The sequence below is a fragment of the Hyperolius riggenbachi genome, chromosome 6 (genome assembly GCF_040937935.1).
Source record: "Hyperolius riggenbachi isolate aHypRig1 chromosome 6, aHypRig1.pri, whole genome shotgun sequence".
Taxonomy (NCBI): Eukaryota; Metazoa; Chordata; class Amphibia; order Anura; family Hyperoliidae; genus Hyperolius; species Hyperolius riggenbachi.
Window position 1 is genome coordinate 136569084 of NC_090651.1, and position 14775 is coordinate 136583858.

The 14775-nt window shown below is 47.3% G+C and overlaps 1 long non-coding RNA gene across 1 annotated transcript in view; it reads left to right on the forward strand.

Moving 5' to 3' along the window:
- The first annotated feature begins 1154 nt into the window (after nucleotides 1-1154).
- Nucleotides 1155-14775, forward strand: part of LOC137521128 (uncharacterized) — a 28050-nt gene continuing 14429 nt past the window's right edge. Inside the window, exons 1-3 of the long non-coding RNA XR_011022049.1 lie at nucleotides 1155-1340; nucleotides 6067-6160; nucleotides 9225-9317. This is a non-coding gene — a long non-coding RNA (uncharacterized lncRNA). The remainder of the gene's footprint in view (nucleotides 1341-6066; nucleotides 6161-9224; nucleotides 9318-14775) is intronic.

Below are 14775 nucleotides of genomic sequence, written 5' to 3' on the forward strand. Positions count from 1 at the left end.
AGTTAAAGGGCAACTAAAGCAAGAGGTAAATGGAGGCTGCGATATTTATTTCCTTTTAAATCATACCAGTTGCTTGGCAGCCCTGCTGATGTATTAGGATGCTGTAGTGTCTAAATAGCACCAGAAACAAGCATGGAGCTAATTTGTCAGATGTGACAATAATGTCACAAACACCTGATCTGCGGCATGCTTGTTCAGGGGCTACTGCTGAAAGTATTAGAGGCAGAGGATCATAAATATGGCAGCCTCCATATCTCTCTTGCTTCAGTTGCCCTTTAACATACTTCGCCAGGTTCGCAGCCTACTGCACATATGCAGTGGCGTAGCTAAGGAGCTGTGGGCCCCGATGCAAGTTTTACAATGGGCCCCCCATGCACTCTATACATAACAATTGATACGGCGCACCAAAACCTGCCACTGTCAACTACAGTGTCAGAGGTGCAAGAAGGGGATGGGGAACAGTTTGTCAATGTTTACCACTATTCAAAGTATCTGTAGAAGTGATTACTATGAGCACAGGACCAATTAAGAGCTAATACTGTAGTTGAGATTGAGCCCTTCGGGGCCCCTCTGGCCCAAGGGCCCCGATGCGGTCGCTACCTCTGCACCCCCTATTGCTACGCCCCTGCACATATGCAAAAGGCTGTGAAGGCGGAGCTTAATGGTGGCCACTAATGATCCAATCTTTTTCATCCAATCTTACCAAATCTATGTAGTATAAGGGTAAAGTGAGTGAATATACTGAATGGATACGTTAGACAGTTACCTTATATTATATAGAAATGGTAAGATTGGATCATTAGTGGCCAGCTTAAAACGGACGGGGACGGGGCTTATCGCGACCAAATGGGGGGCGGGAATGCTTTTCGATTTGGAGGCGGGGCTTTGCAGCGGCAGCAGGGGAACATTTTGGCCAATGTCTGGCTGCTCAGGACAAAGTCTGGCCCTGGAAATGACTGATCACGTATTATTGCTACCACAAGGAATTTACATCCGTTTTTTTTTAAGTAATATCAGCCCAGGATGAGCGTCAAACCGCCAGAAACTGATTTCTGCTCTCAGAAATCTAATTCTATGGCATCTATTTTACCTTCACAGTGTCATTTCTACGAGCGGCCGCTAGGGGGAGCTCCGGGATGTAGCCGTCTCTACTATCAGGACAGCCGGTCTCTATGGCTGCTTGTTCCTGGAGCCGGTGTATGTCGGGCCTGACTGAGAGCTCCTAGCTGTCGGGGATACGGAGAGAGGGTTGCACGTCTGTCTCCGCCGTTGCTGCTGCTCTGTCTGCGAGGAGGTCGGTCGCGTGCCAGGATGACGTCATAGCTGTTACTGTGACGCAGGTGGGCCTCACGTGTACCGCTGAGGATGGCACCTGCAGTGACACGTGACCACTGCTCCATCTGCTATTGCTGTGCCATGCTAGTGGATGGAGGGGAGGCATTATGTGCAACAGGGAAAGATGAGGGAGTGCGCCGTGCTGTATATACTGCTGCAGGTGCATCATGCAGTTATGTATTCAGGCGTGCACATGCCTACCCACACTCCAATTTTACCACTGCCATGTGGTATGTGACTCTGAGCTTACTTGCATAATCTGTGTTTAGCATTCAAAGTCTGTTGGCCCTCATGTTACATGGAGGCAGTAAAAGTGGCTTGTGATTGGCAAATCAATTTTGGATGTGTGTATGCACCCTAAGGAGCGTACATTTGAAATCGGCGCCGGTAGACTTGGGCGCAGGATACAGCAGTATATGGCTGATCCTGCTTCTGCACAAGTCCGGGCCGATTTAATTACTATTCCCCCTCCAGGCCGACATGGATAGTGGGGGAATGAAATAATTCGGCTTCCAGTGATTGCTGGAGGCCGAATTATTATGTTTTTAAGCAACTTCGGCTCTGTCTTCTGACGGAGCCGATGTTACTCACTGAGCGCTTCAATAGGAATGATTCCTATTGAAGTCTATGGAGGCGCCGGCTGCGCCCAAATATAGCAGCGCTGAAAAGCACTGCTCCGCCCTAAGGAGGCCACTAACTATCCAATTTGTAGTGGAAAAATTGTTTGAGCTCTCAGACATTCTGATTGGATTGGTTGTAAATAATCTGTTGATGGGCACATTCGATTACAAACAATTATAAAAAAAAATAAAAAAAAATCAGTTGTCCGATTGGATGTTTGTCAAATCAAAATTTGGCTTTTCTTGTTGGTTGTGATAGGAAGCAAAGATTGGTCTGTTGATAGTGTAGTGAACAATTTTTTTTTCCAATTAGAATTTATTGATCGCTTGAACGATTTTTCACTAGAATTTAGATTGTTAGTGGCCACCTTTTACTTTACCTGTTACTTTGCCCCTCCCTCTACTTTAATGTGATGTACACAGGGCCCAACTGTTTAGAGTACTCTGGCCTCGGAGCAGTGCTTTTTAGCGCTGCTAGATTTGGGCGCAGCCGGCGCCTCCATAGACTACAATAGGAATCACTCCTATTGCAGCGCTCAGTGAGTAACGTCGGCTCCGTCAGAAGACGGAGCCGGGGTTGCTTAAAAAATACAATAATTCGTCCTCCAGCAATCGCTGGAAGCTGAATTAGTTCATTCCCCCACTATCCATGGCGGCCTGGAGGGGGAATAGAAATTAAAAACTTGTGCAGAAGCAGGATCCGCCATATACCGCTGTATCCTGCGCCCAAGTCTACCGGCGCCGATTTAAAATGTACTCCTCTGGCCTGCCCCTTAGAATGTGGCTGCTTCTCCCCTCCCTATTGTTGCCTAGTAGGAGGCTCCATTCCCATCTCTAGGCATTACTGCCTTCTTTCTGGCAGCATGATTATAATTCGAGCAAAGCTGCTGCAGCCATCATCTTGTTACCTAAAGCTAGGCATTGTAACACTGGTCTGCCCCTCAGTATGTCACTGCTGCTGCCCTCTTCAATGCTACTGGTGCTGTATGTATGTCCCTGTGTCTGCACACTGGCCCAAATGTTCAAGCCCTTTGCCCTTCAGCTTACCTCCTTGGTATGTCCTAGAAGATTGTAAGTGTATTGCGTCATCACGCTAGCAACATGTTAGTCGTGTGCAATAGAACTTGCAGTGTCTGAAACAGCTGATTATCAGCTGGTTTTGGAGACATGCGCATTTGCCCTGTAATTTTGTGCTGCACTGCCAGCAGGCCACATTGAAAGCTGCATAAAGGACTGTACCATTCCTTGTTTGGAGTGCAGCATTCTCCATACATAGTGCTCTATTGCTTGCTGTGGCACTGAAGTAAAGGTGCAGTCCGTACAGAGAATGGGCAGCGCGTACGCAGAAAGGAGCAGTCCGTCTGCAGAATTCTACAATCCGTACAGAGAATGGTGCAGACCTTTAGACAGCTTAAGGTGTGGTTTCCAGGCAGGGCAGCACAAAATGTAGGGCAAATGCTCATGTCCCTGAAATCAGCTGATAATCGGCTATTTCAGAGACTGAAAGTTCTTTTGCGAATGTGCAGGAGTAACATGGAGCAAGCGTGATGTCACAATATGTTATCAAAAGAACAGGACAACAGTGCCGATCCTTTGCTTTTGATTCCATTGATGATCCTGGGAGCTGCTGTATCGATCGAGGCACATGGCAACTGTAAGGTGGTTGAGTGCACCAGTTGTTCTACTCACTGTGACACAATATGGTTATGTTGTGGCATTTAGGAGAAGCCAACTATCTAGGGCATACCGACACACCAGCAGTCTGAGTCGGCACATAGCTTCTGCAGCCCCCACCTCATCCACTGCAACTTAGGGTGCATACACACATGCTATTTTGATTGGCAGATCACTGTCCAATTTGACTACCTCCATGTAGTAGGAAGGTCAACAGATTGTGGATTGTATGCAGTGTTCTCCCCAGAAATTCTTTTCAGCCGGGTGGCATGACAAAGTAGCCGGGTGGGGAAGTAAGGTCCCTTTTACACTAGGAAATGCAATCGCGAAACCTACAATTTCCACTACCCGCAATTGCAACATATAGCTGCCGGGAACGGAGCACGATCGCTCACCAATTGCGATTCAGAAAAAAACGACGAATGCTAGTGGGAAAGGAGCACGGCGATTAACATGTTATCATGGTTCTCATTGTGATCTGCAAAACTGCTGCGATACGCTTTCTGAAGCAGATCGCAGCTAGTGGAAAAGGGCCCTAAGGTCAATATAGTGCATTGTAATATACTGGGGCACATTACTGAGCACAGAGCAGTGTAGTATATTGGGGTACTTTTAGAGAAGAGAGGAAAGAGCAGAGCAAGAGAAGAAAGGGAGGAGAGGAAAGTTAGAGCAAGAAGAGAGAGAAGGTGAAAGACAGCAAAAGTGAGAGTTTGACCCCATGGGATTGTGGTTGTGGTCAGTTTGGCTGGCTTGCAGCTGTTCGACATCATAGTAAGTAGGACCAGGGCGCTAGCGTGAGATGCAGGTGGAGCAGGGCCCAGCAGCCGAGGGGCGGGAAGGGCCCCAGAAAATTCAACAGTGAAGGGCCTAGCTCCAGCCATGGCACCTGTGCAGAGCTCAGTGCCCAGCAATGGATAGGTGTGCCAGTGCATTATATATTATAAATTTATATATGGGATGTGGATGTATATACTGATATAAATATACACCTGATGACAGATATACGTCCTGCTACATATGGACAGATATTAACCTAATGATGCAGCATGCTCTCATATATGCCCCATCCATCATGCACATGATTTGTCATGCATGATGACACAGGAGGGTCTGCACAGCGACACAGGAGGGTCTGCACAGCGACAGCTGCATGATGACACATGGGGGCTGCATGGTGTGACATGGGGGTTGCACGATGACACATGGAGGCTGCATGATAAGGGGTTGCATGGTGAGTCGGTGACACATGGATGATGTTGACACTGGGGGGCTGTATGATGAGGGACTGCATGGTGACCGTGACACATGGGGGTTGCATGATGATACACGGGGGCTGTAAGATGAGAGGCTGCAGGTGTTCCCTCCCCCTTCGAATAAGATGATTAAACCTTTTGGATGGTTTGCTGGGTGACCTCTCCCTTCCCCCTGGGTCTGGCTGAAGCAAAGGCCACAGACCTGCTCCCCCTGGGCCCCGGCGCGCCTCTGATCCCAGCTGTCAGCACAATCAATTATTCTAGATATTCCTAATAACTGCACCTTTATTACTAGCCAGAGGATTCTTCTTCTACGCAGCAGACAGGGGGAGTCGGTGCTAATGGTACGGTCTGTTCCCACTTTCACACACTGAATGGCGTCAGGTGGGGTCTTGCATACCTGGAAACAGTAGCAATGTATTTCCGATGCGGAGGGCTGGGCACGTGGGTGGCCAGAGTGAGGCAGTGAGGTTCCTGGGCCCGCGGTCGCAACAACGTGTGTGGCGGCCACTCAGCTGCTGAGGCTCAGTGTTGTTTCCCAAGCGAGCCTCCGACTTCCCCAGCTTGCGTCCTGGCAGCCAAGTGGTGCGACTGCATGGTTGCAATGAGCGGTGTTCTGGCGTCTCGTGCTTGAAGCTGGGAGCCCGGTGCAGCTGGTGGTCGACTTCCCTTGCTGTCCTTGATGCTGAGGTGCATCTTCTGGTCCCTCCATGTGTCAGTAGCCATCCCAGGGCTCAGCTGATCCGGTACTGCAGCCGACTTCAAGTCTATGTGGGTAGCCGTCCAGTAGCCGACTCCTGCAGCACAGATACACAGTGCGCCCTGGATGTCCAGTAAGCCCCCCCCCCCCCCCGCCTCCATCCCGTAAAAAGGAGATAGTGCTGTGGGAAGGAAAGTGGATAGAAGGGCCAGAGTGCCTGTGTGTCACGCAGCCCTCTTACGGCGCTTGTATTAAAAAAAAGTCCTGCCTGACTTTTGGCAGCCGGGCGGGGATTTAAAACACCCGGGCGGCCCGCCCACCTAATTAGGCCTGGGGAGAACACTGTGTATGAACAGATTGTGCAGGTAAGCTCTTATACCACATGGAAGTAGTAAAATTGGCCAATCAAAATTGCATGTGTGTGTACCAGGCTTTAGCATGGACATTAACTGCTTTCTGGACTCACCACCTATCATTTGCCCAGGTCTGGATGAAGAAAGAAGAGCCTGTGGTGACCAGTCCCAGCGCAGTGGTGGCCTTCGACAGCTTGACCATGACGCCTGGTGAGGGATCGCTTGGTAAATATGGTGCACTGCTTTTTACCCACTGCCACTTCTCATTGGATGGATTTTTATTTATTTATTTTTTGTTCAGTCACTGTGGGCCTGATTTGCAAAACTTGGTGAGCATTGATGAAGGATACCACAACCGAAGGGTTGTGGTAAAAATGATTGCAGCACTGTGTAGGTAGTAATCAGCACATACCTGCTCATCCTCCTGCCCCCCTCCATCTGCCGCCGTTCTCACTCTATACATGCCGGTGTGCGGCGACTTTACTGAACTTTGCCCCGGACATACTGCGCCCTGTGTGCGCAGTATGTCCTTCCCCCTTCACTTCTGGCCGGCGCACAGTGCGAGACTCAGAAGCACGCTGACCCCTCTGTGCTGCGTGTGCGCTCCATTACACCGAGCGTCACATGCTAATCATGCTGCAATCATTTTTACCACAACCCTTCGGTTGTGGTATCCTTTAATGGGGGAACAAATCCTTTGTACTAACTTTTATTCATATTGTAGATATTGCTGCAAATGCTCGGGCCTCCATCTTTGCCGCATTGATGGGATTGTGACCTAAAGCACAGATACTTACCTATAAAGAGGGAAGTCTATGGATCCTGCAGAGTTTTCCCATGTCCTCCTCCAGATCTTCCCCGTTGCCCAGTACTCTCTTGAAGTCCAGGTCTTTGCTCCCCTCTGAGCAATAGCACCTTGTTTAACCTCCTTGGCGGTAACCCCGGCGGTAGTTCGGGGTAAGCCGCGCAGGAGGTTTTCTCCGGCCCTGCTGGACCGATTTGTTTAATTTTTTTTTTTGCTGGACGCAGCTAGCACTTTGCTAGCTGCGTCAGCACACCGATCGCCGCCGCCCCGCACTCGATCGCCGGTATCCGTCACGCCGCGCCCCCCCCCCCCCCTGGGCTCGCTACATGATATAAGAAAAAAAAAAAAAAAGACTGCTGCGCTCCCTCCTGGCTGAATTTTTTATACCGCCAGGGGGGTTAAAGGTAACCTTAAGTCAAAAATAAAAAATGAGTTTTACTCACCTGGGGCTTCCCTCAGCCCTCTGCAGCTGATCGGTACCCACGTAGAGTCGCTCTGATGCTCCTGGACCTACTTCCAGTTTCGCCGTCACAGCCGTCAAGCTGGGAACGCGAGTGATTCTTCGCGTTCCCAGCTACAATAGCACCCCCTATACTGCTATTGCGGCAAGGAAGGGTGCTATTGTAGCTGGGAACGCAAAGAATCACTCGCGTTCCCAGCCCGGAAGTAACCGCCGGTCCAGGAGCATCAGAGCGACTCTACGTGGGTACCGATCAGCTGCAGGGGGCTGAGGGAAGCCCCAGGTGAATAAAACTCATTTTTTATTTTTGACTTAAGGTTACCTTTACTGTAAACCTAAAGTCAAGTAAAATAATGAGATTAACTCACCTGGGGCTTCCCTCAGCCCCCTGCAGCCGATCGGTGCCCTCGCAGCCCCGCGCCGATGGTCCGCAATAGCAGCATAGGGGGCGATATGACGGCCAAACCGGAAGTGTTCACCGGCGGGTCCTGGACCATCGGAGCGGGGCTGCGAAGGCACCGATTGGCTGCAGGGGGCTGAGGGAAACCCCAGGTGAGTTAATCTTTTTTTTTTTTTTTTTTTTTTATTTGACTTTAGGTTCACTTTAAGGGACCCAGCAGAAAACCTCTTAGGGAAATTCTGCTAACGTGATTGGGTGGACGGCACCCTCTTGAACCAGGGCTGTGGAGTCGGTACAAAAATCTTCCAACTCCGACTCCTCCGTTTCTGAAACCACGACTCCCACTCCAACTCCGGGTACCCAAAATTGCACAGACTCCGACTCCTCGACTCCGACTCCTTAGTCTAATACTTAACAGGGCTGTGGATTTTGTACAAAAATCATGCGACTCCTGACTCCTCAGTTTCTGAAACCACGACTCAGACTCCAACTCCGACTCCACAGCCCTGTCTTGAACTGCTAGGTTTCAGATGTAGTAAACTACCCCCCTTCTGTAATTTGAAACCACTATAATATAGTAACTGAATCAGGAGGCTCTACATGTGCTTATCAAATATATGCAATACAAAACCGCTTGATATCCCCTATTAAAACTCCAATTAAAACCATAAAGACAGGAGGGGAGCACTCCATCACACTTTTCCACTTATCACCATCAGGTCATGCTCAATAGTGGTCACTCAGCCTATGCAAACCACATTGGCCACCGATATGGTTGATAATACGTGGACCCACCACCTCACTTGGTTAAAGACGATCAATTGGGATTTATTTAGTATTTAAAAGTGTACAGAAAAAGGGTAGTCGTAGGTAAGCCAGACATCAAAGTTTATATCACACAGAGTTCAGGCCGAGATTTACCTCACAGGAGTTGCAGCGAGGGACATGCTGGGAGCTTGGGGCTGGACAAAGCCCCTGGTAAGTAGCACTTATTTTGCTTTATAATTGCCTGATAACTCCTTTAAAGCATATAGTATACGGCCTTAGGCCCCAGATTCAGCCAGGCCTCTTAAAGAGACACTGAAGCGGAAAAAAATTGTAATATAATGAATTGGTTGTGTAGTATGGATAATTACTAGAACATTAGAAGCAAAGAAAATATTCTCATATTTTTACTTTCAGTTTTTATAGTGTTTTTATAACATTCTATCATTCTCAGTTTATTGTATAATTTGCAGTTTATACACTACTCAGCATTCTAAATGCTTTTACGGAGCAGCCCAGCAAACTTTTGACCTGGCTTCTGGCAGAGAAAAAGAAAATAGTGACTGACACTTGAGATAACAACTTCAGAAGAGGAGCTCTCTGCGTCTTTGAAAGTCTTGGAGCTCAGTGGCTTTTTTGCATAGATAACAGGAGTTTCTTAACTCTTCCTGTATTGGAAACAATATTAGACACATATCTCTGCTCCTAATGTTTTATTTCTTAGCTGTACTACACATATATTTTTTTTTCCACTTCAGTGTCTCTTTAAGTAAATAGCTATACAGTTATGTCAGAGAAACTGAGAAACTGATTGAAAGTCCTTTACATAGTGCACTTACCTGGTTTTGTTGTCCACAAGGGATATTGCGGCCCGAAACTGCCTTCTGACTCACACCAGCAGTGGACGTGTGGCCAAACTAGTTGACTTTGGAATGGCATGTGACATTTACAGGTAAGAATCTAAAGTCTGAGTATTACGCTGTGGTACCATCCTGATTTATAACTATTACCACTAGGGCTTGTAAACACAAGTATGAAACAGGTGCATACTCGTACATGGAGGGAAGTGTGGGCCTAAAGAGGACCCTGGTCAGCGGTGGGGTTGAGGATGACATGGGAAGCCTCTGGGGCAATTTCTAGTTGCTAAAAAGTTAATCTGTTGATAAGATAAAGATATATCTCTTTTCCAAAAAGATATGGAGGCTGCCATATTTATTTCCTTTTAAAACAAAACCAGTAGCCTGGCAGTCTTCCTGGTCCCGTGTCTTTAATATTTTAGCCATAGACGCTGAACAAACATGCAGCAGATCAGGTACTCTGACTCAGGTTTTACTGGATTAGCCATATGCTTGTTTCAGAGTTTTGACTCAAGATACTACGTATGCCAGAAGAGCAACAGGACTGCCAGGCAAGTGGCATTGTTTACAGAGAAATACATTTGGCAGCCCCCATATCACTCTCACCTCGGTTTCCCATTAAGAGAAAAGCTAATTACATAACTGCCTGTCTTTTTGTATTGTACCATGTAACCTTTTTATAATGCTCTGTCTGGAGTATTTTTTCCATCTCGCTGTCCCTCTCAGAAAATGCGTAAGATGTGTGGTTGTTTTTTTTTTTTTGTTTGTTTTTTTTTCCTTTAGAGCAAGTTACTCTCGAAAGGGAGTGCCTGTTAAAGCGGACCCAAACCAAACAATTTTTTTTTTATTAAAAATATTTAGTTGCACCACTCTGACACATACAAAGATAAATAAACACTCCTTCAAACCTATGAGCATTTCAGTGCATGCTTTTCACCCTTCTCTTTTCAACTAGGATTATACTGGGGGCAGCCATTAGCAATTCCTCCATTGCCGGACACCACCTACTCCACCAGTTTGCCATTTTTTTCCCTGGCAATTTGGAAGGAAGGGAGGGGTTCCTCCAATAAATGTAAAATATTTTATATTTGTCATCATGCAGCTGAAAAAAGGCTGCTATTTATTATTATTATTATTATTATTATTATTTAGAAAATAGATTTTATTTCTGAAATCTTATATTTTTAATTTGGGTCCGCTTTAAGTGGATGCCACCTGAAGCCTTTGTAGAAGGAATATTTACCTCCAAGACCGACTCCTGGTAACTAATACACTGATGTCATTTATTCACTACCCACAGGGCCGGTTCTAGCTCCAATGGGGCCCCAGTGCAAAAGTAACTTGGGGGGGGGGGGGGGCCTTGACCCCTCCTCCTTCCCCAACCACTGATGGACCCCCCCCCCCCCCCGTCTCCATCAGACTGGCCAGCTGTGCTCCCCAGTGTTAGGTAGCCCCCCCCCCTCCAGTATAGATGGCCAGTAGTGTTCCCCAGGATTAGGTAGCCCAGAATAGATAGCTAGATGTGCCCCCGTGATTGGGTAGCCCTCCAGTATAGATAGATGTGCCCCATAAATAGATAGCCTCCCCCTCCAGTAGAGTTAGCCAGATGTGTCCCCATCCACACATGATTAGGTAGCCCCCCTTCCCCCAATATAGATGGATGTGCCCCCCAGGATTAGGCAGCCCCCCTCTCAGAATAGATAGCTAGATGTGCCCTCATGATTAGGTAGTCCCCCCCCCCCCCCAGTGTAAATAACTAGATGTGCCCCCATAAATAGGTAGCCCCCCTTCAATAGAGGTATCCAGATGTGCCCCCCACATGATTAGTTAGCCCCCCATCAAGATAGCTAGAGGTGTCCCCTGGATTGAGTTGCCGCCTCCTCATATGCAGTGTGGTGGGCATCGCAACAAAAGGACCAGGATACTACTCATCTATCAGCGTCGTTGGGAAGTCTAGAAAGGTTTCTCCACTTCACACAGTCACGGCGTCTCTTCTCAGAATCCTCCAGTGGTGCAGTACTGAGGCGCCACTAGATAGTAGCAGAGAGGAGACGCTGTGACGGAAAGAAGTGGAGAAGACTTTCTGGACTTCCCAAAGACGCTGACAGGTGAGTAGCAGGCACGTGCAGAGGGGGGTGCTGAGGATGCTCCAGCACCCCCCTTTTTGTAAGATCCACTAATGTGGCCCCTTCACACTGAACTTCCTTTTTGTAGTGCCTGGAAAGTACTTAATGGCCGGCAGCAAGGTTGCCAAGCGTTATTTGGACACATGTACTTAAAAATTGACATTGTTTTAATGTTGAGGCCAGCTCTGCACTGTCCCCCAGTGCCCGTCTCTTTTTCCCCAGTCAGCACCAAATTGTGGCTCTGTGATTGGTCAGAGCTGTGTGGATGCTCCGCCCTCCTTCTTCCCTCCTTGCTTGCATCCTCGGAACAGCTACACTCACTCACTGTACATCCCAAATGCACATGGAAGGAATGCTAGAAGGAGAGTGTCACGATATGAGACTGTATATATCTGTGGAAATTTGTTTGTACAAACTGATAAGCTCACACGTCTTCCCTGTTGATAAAACACACTGCACAGGGCAGATCAAACAAAAGCATTCAGCTTCAATGTGCAAGTGCAGTCCGGCTAGCTAACCAGAGAGCAGAGACCAGCAGCCAATCAGCTCCTCCCATCTCCAGCGTCCATGTGTTCTCTCTGCCCTCTCCATCTGCTGTCAGTGCAGTTGCTTTCCCTGGTGGGTGCTTTGCAGGTAGGGACATTACTAGCTACTCAGACAGTGTTTTGACTGAAAGCGTTCCATAGGCTGTGGCAACTCTGGTTGCAGTGGGTATTTTTACAGCTTAGTTTTTTGTAGTTATGGGAGCCTCCTTTGTTTGGGGGAGATCATGAGTGTTGGTGATCTTATTAAAATCCCACAGTTAAATTCCAAACTTTTGTGGATGAAAGTTACCCTTCCCTGCATCACATATCTCGAATGGTGAAGTGTACCATCTGTAGAATTGGTTCTAACTAGCAAGAGAGGACCACCAGACACCAGGGTTTACTTTATGTGGGAGGAAAGGTGGCCATAAGATGCCAGGGTGTGGTACACCATATGTACAATTAAGGCATGGCTAAAGGTGTGGCAGGGGCATATGTTAATGTGCCTCTTTGCTGGCTTCAAAAGTTGAGAGGTGTGCAGCTGTCACTGCAGCTCGTCCCCGTGGAATGGGAAGTCAGGCCATGTTCCGTGTGACATCACAGGCTGCACCTGGCAGATGTAGTCACAGTCTGCTGGGTGATGTCACTGCTTGGATGGCCCCCACTAGTCCTACCAACAATGTGATCCTCATTCCTGCAGGTATGTGCCCTGTGCCCACCTCACATGACACTGAGGTCAGGGATTTCCTGGGACAATGAGCCTGAGGAGAGCAGTATTATCTCCTATAATTCCTCACTCCACGGTCTCTTCGGCTGATGCATCTGGCCAGTAAATGTATTGGAAGGTGCCGGGGAAATAAATCAGCATTCCAGTTTTTAATTATTTGCCAGTGGGTCAGCAATGCCCATAGGAAATCCACATGAGCACAGTATACAGAATAAATAGTGCCCTGGCTGGAGCATGGTCCTGTGTAGTCTGGTAATTTAACAAAACTGGAGGGGAGGTCTCTGCAGGCCTGAGACCCCAGCTCTACTCATCTACTACTGTACTTCCATTACTAGTGACCCCCTCTTCCCCTAATGGATTCTTCTATCTCATGGGGTACTGTGACCTTACATTAGACTATAGCTATGGTAGGATTAGATTGTGAGCTTCTCTGATGAGTCAGTGACATGACTCTGTACTCTGTAATGTGCTGCAGAAGATGTCAGTGCTATATAAATACATAATAATAATATGGTAGGACATTACACTATGACTATGGTAGGATTACATTGTGAGCTCCTCTGAGGACAGTAAGTGACATGACTATGTACTCTGTAATGTGCTGAAGGAGATGACAGTGCTATATAAATACATAATAATAATATGGTAGGACATTACACTATAACTATGGTAGGATTAGCTTGTGAGCTCCTCTGAGGACAGTCAGTGACATGACTATGTACTCTGTACAGTGCTGCAGAAAATGTCAGAGCTACAAAAATACATATTAATTATATGGTTGGACATTAGACTAGGGTAGGATTACATTGTGAGCTCCTCTGAGAACAGTCAGTGACATGACTATGTACTCTGTAAAGTGCTGCAGAAGATATCAGTGCTATATAATTACATAATAATAATAATAATAATAATAATCTGGTAGGACATTACACTATGATCCTATAGTAGGATTAGATTGTGAGCACCTCTGAGGACAGTCAGTGACAGGACTATGTACTCTGTAATGTGCTGCAGGAGATGACAATGCCATATAAATACTAAGGAATAATAAACATTATAATAATGTACAGTTTAATTCCACCTTCAACTCTCCTTAATATTTTGCCTCTGACTCCTGTCGGTCCAAAAAATTGTGTTTTTTGGGTCTTTTGTCAGTTAAAATTTGGTTGGCAGTAAAAATTTGGTTGGCAACCCTGGCTGGCAGCTGCCCGCCGCTGTCAGATCTGCAGGCCAGGGATAGAGTCACAGAGCCTAAAGATCTTCCTGTTTTTACCACGTCTTTGGGGTAAGACGTAATTTGCCTGCCAGCTGTTGCTGTGGCTGGATAGTGTACTGGTTGTGCCTCTGACACAGGAGACTAGGGTTCAAATCTTTGCTCCTCCTGTCCAGTAAGCCAGAACCTATTTAGTAAGGAGCCCTTGGGCCAGACTCAGCAACACTGCTACTGCCTACTGAGTGCCCTCTAGTGGCTGCAGCTCAAGCGCTTTGGTCGGACAGGAGAAAAGCTCAATATAAATGTTATTGTTTTGTTTTATAGTAATTTGGCCTCAGTCTTTTGACGGCGCCCAAAATACTGTCTGAGCACAGCTAAAGCCAATTGCTGCTTTGGAAAGAATGGGGAGGGAGGGTGGTAGAAATATTCAGAGGCCCACTTGCTGCTTTCTTGGGGGGAGATGTGAAAGCAATTCTGGTGATGGCAGCACGTATGGGGGCTTTGCTATTAACTGCTGTTAACTGATATGATATGAATGGATTACACAAAATCAATTGAATTTCAGCGCCAGGGAATATGTTGGAGCTTTATAAAACAATAATAATAATAATAATTTCAGAATTGTAATTTATGCATAGATGTAATTGTGAAAATGTAGTCATCATAATTACCAGATTACGATCATCACGTTTGAAATAGGGCCCCTTTTTTAAAATTTGAGCACCCCCCACTTAAGGAGCCTCTGCACGGCCCTGGTGAGTAGTACCCTCAGGGACCCTTCTGTTGCTCTGCCCACCGCACAGCACATTGGGAGGAGAGCACTTGGGGAGCTCCTGCCTGCTGCTGGCTACCCTCCTTTACCCACACAACTTATGCCGCATATCTGCGGCTGACCAAGATCCACTTGCTTGGGGGGCCCTTATGGACTCTGGGGCCTGGGGGCAATTGCCCCACTTGCCTGTA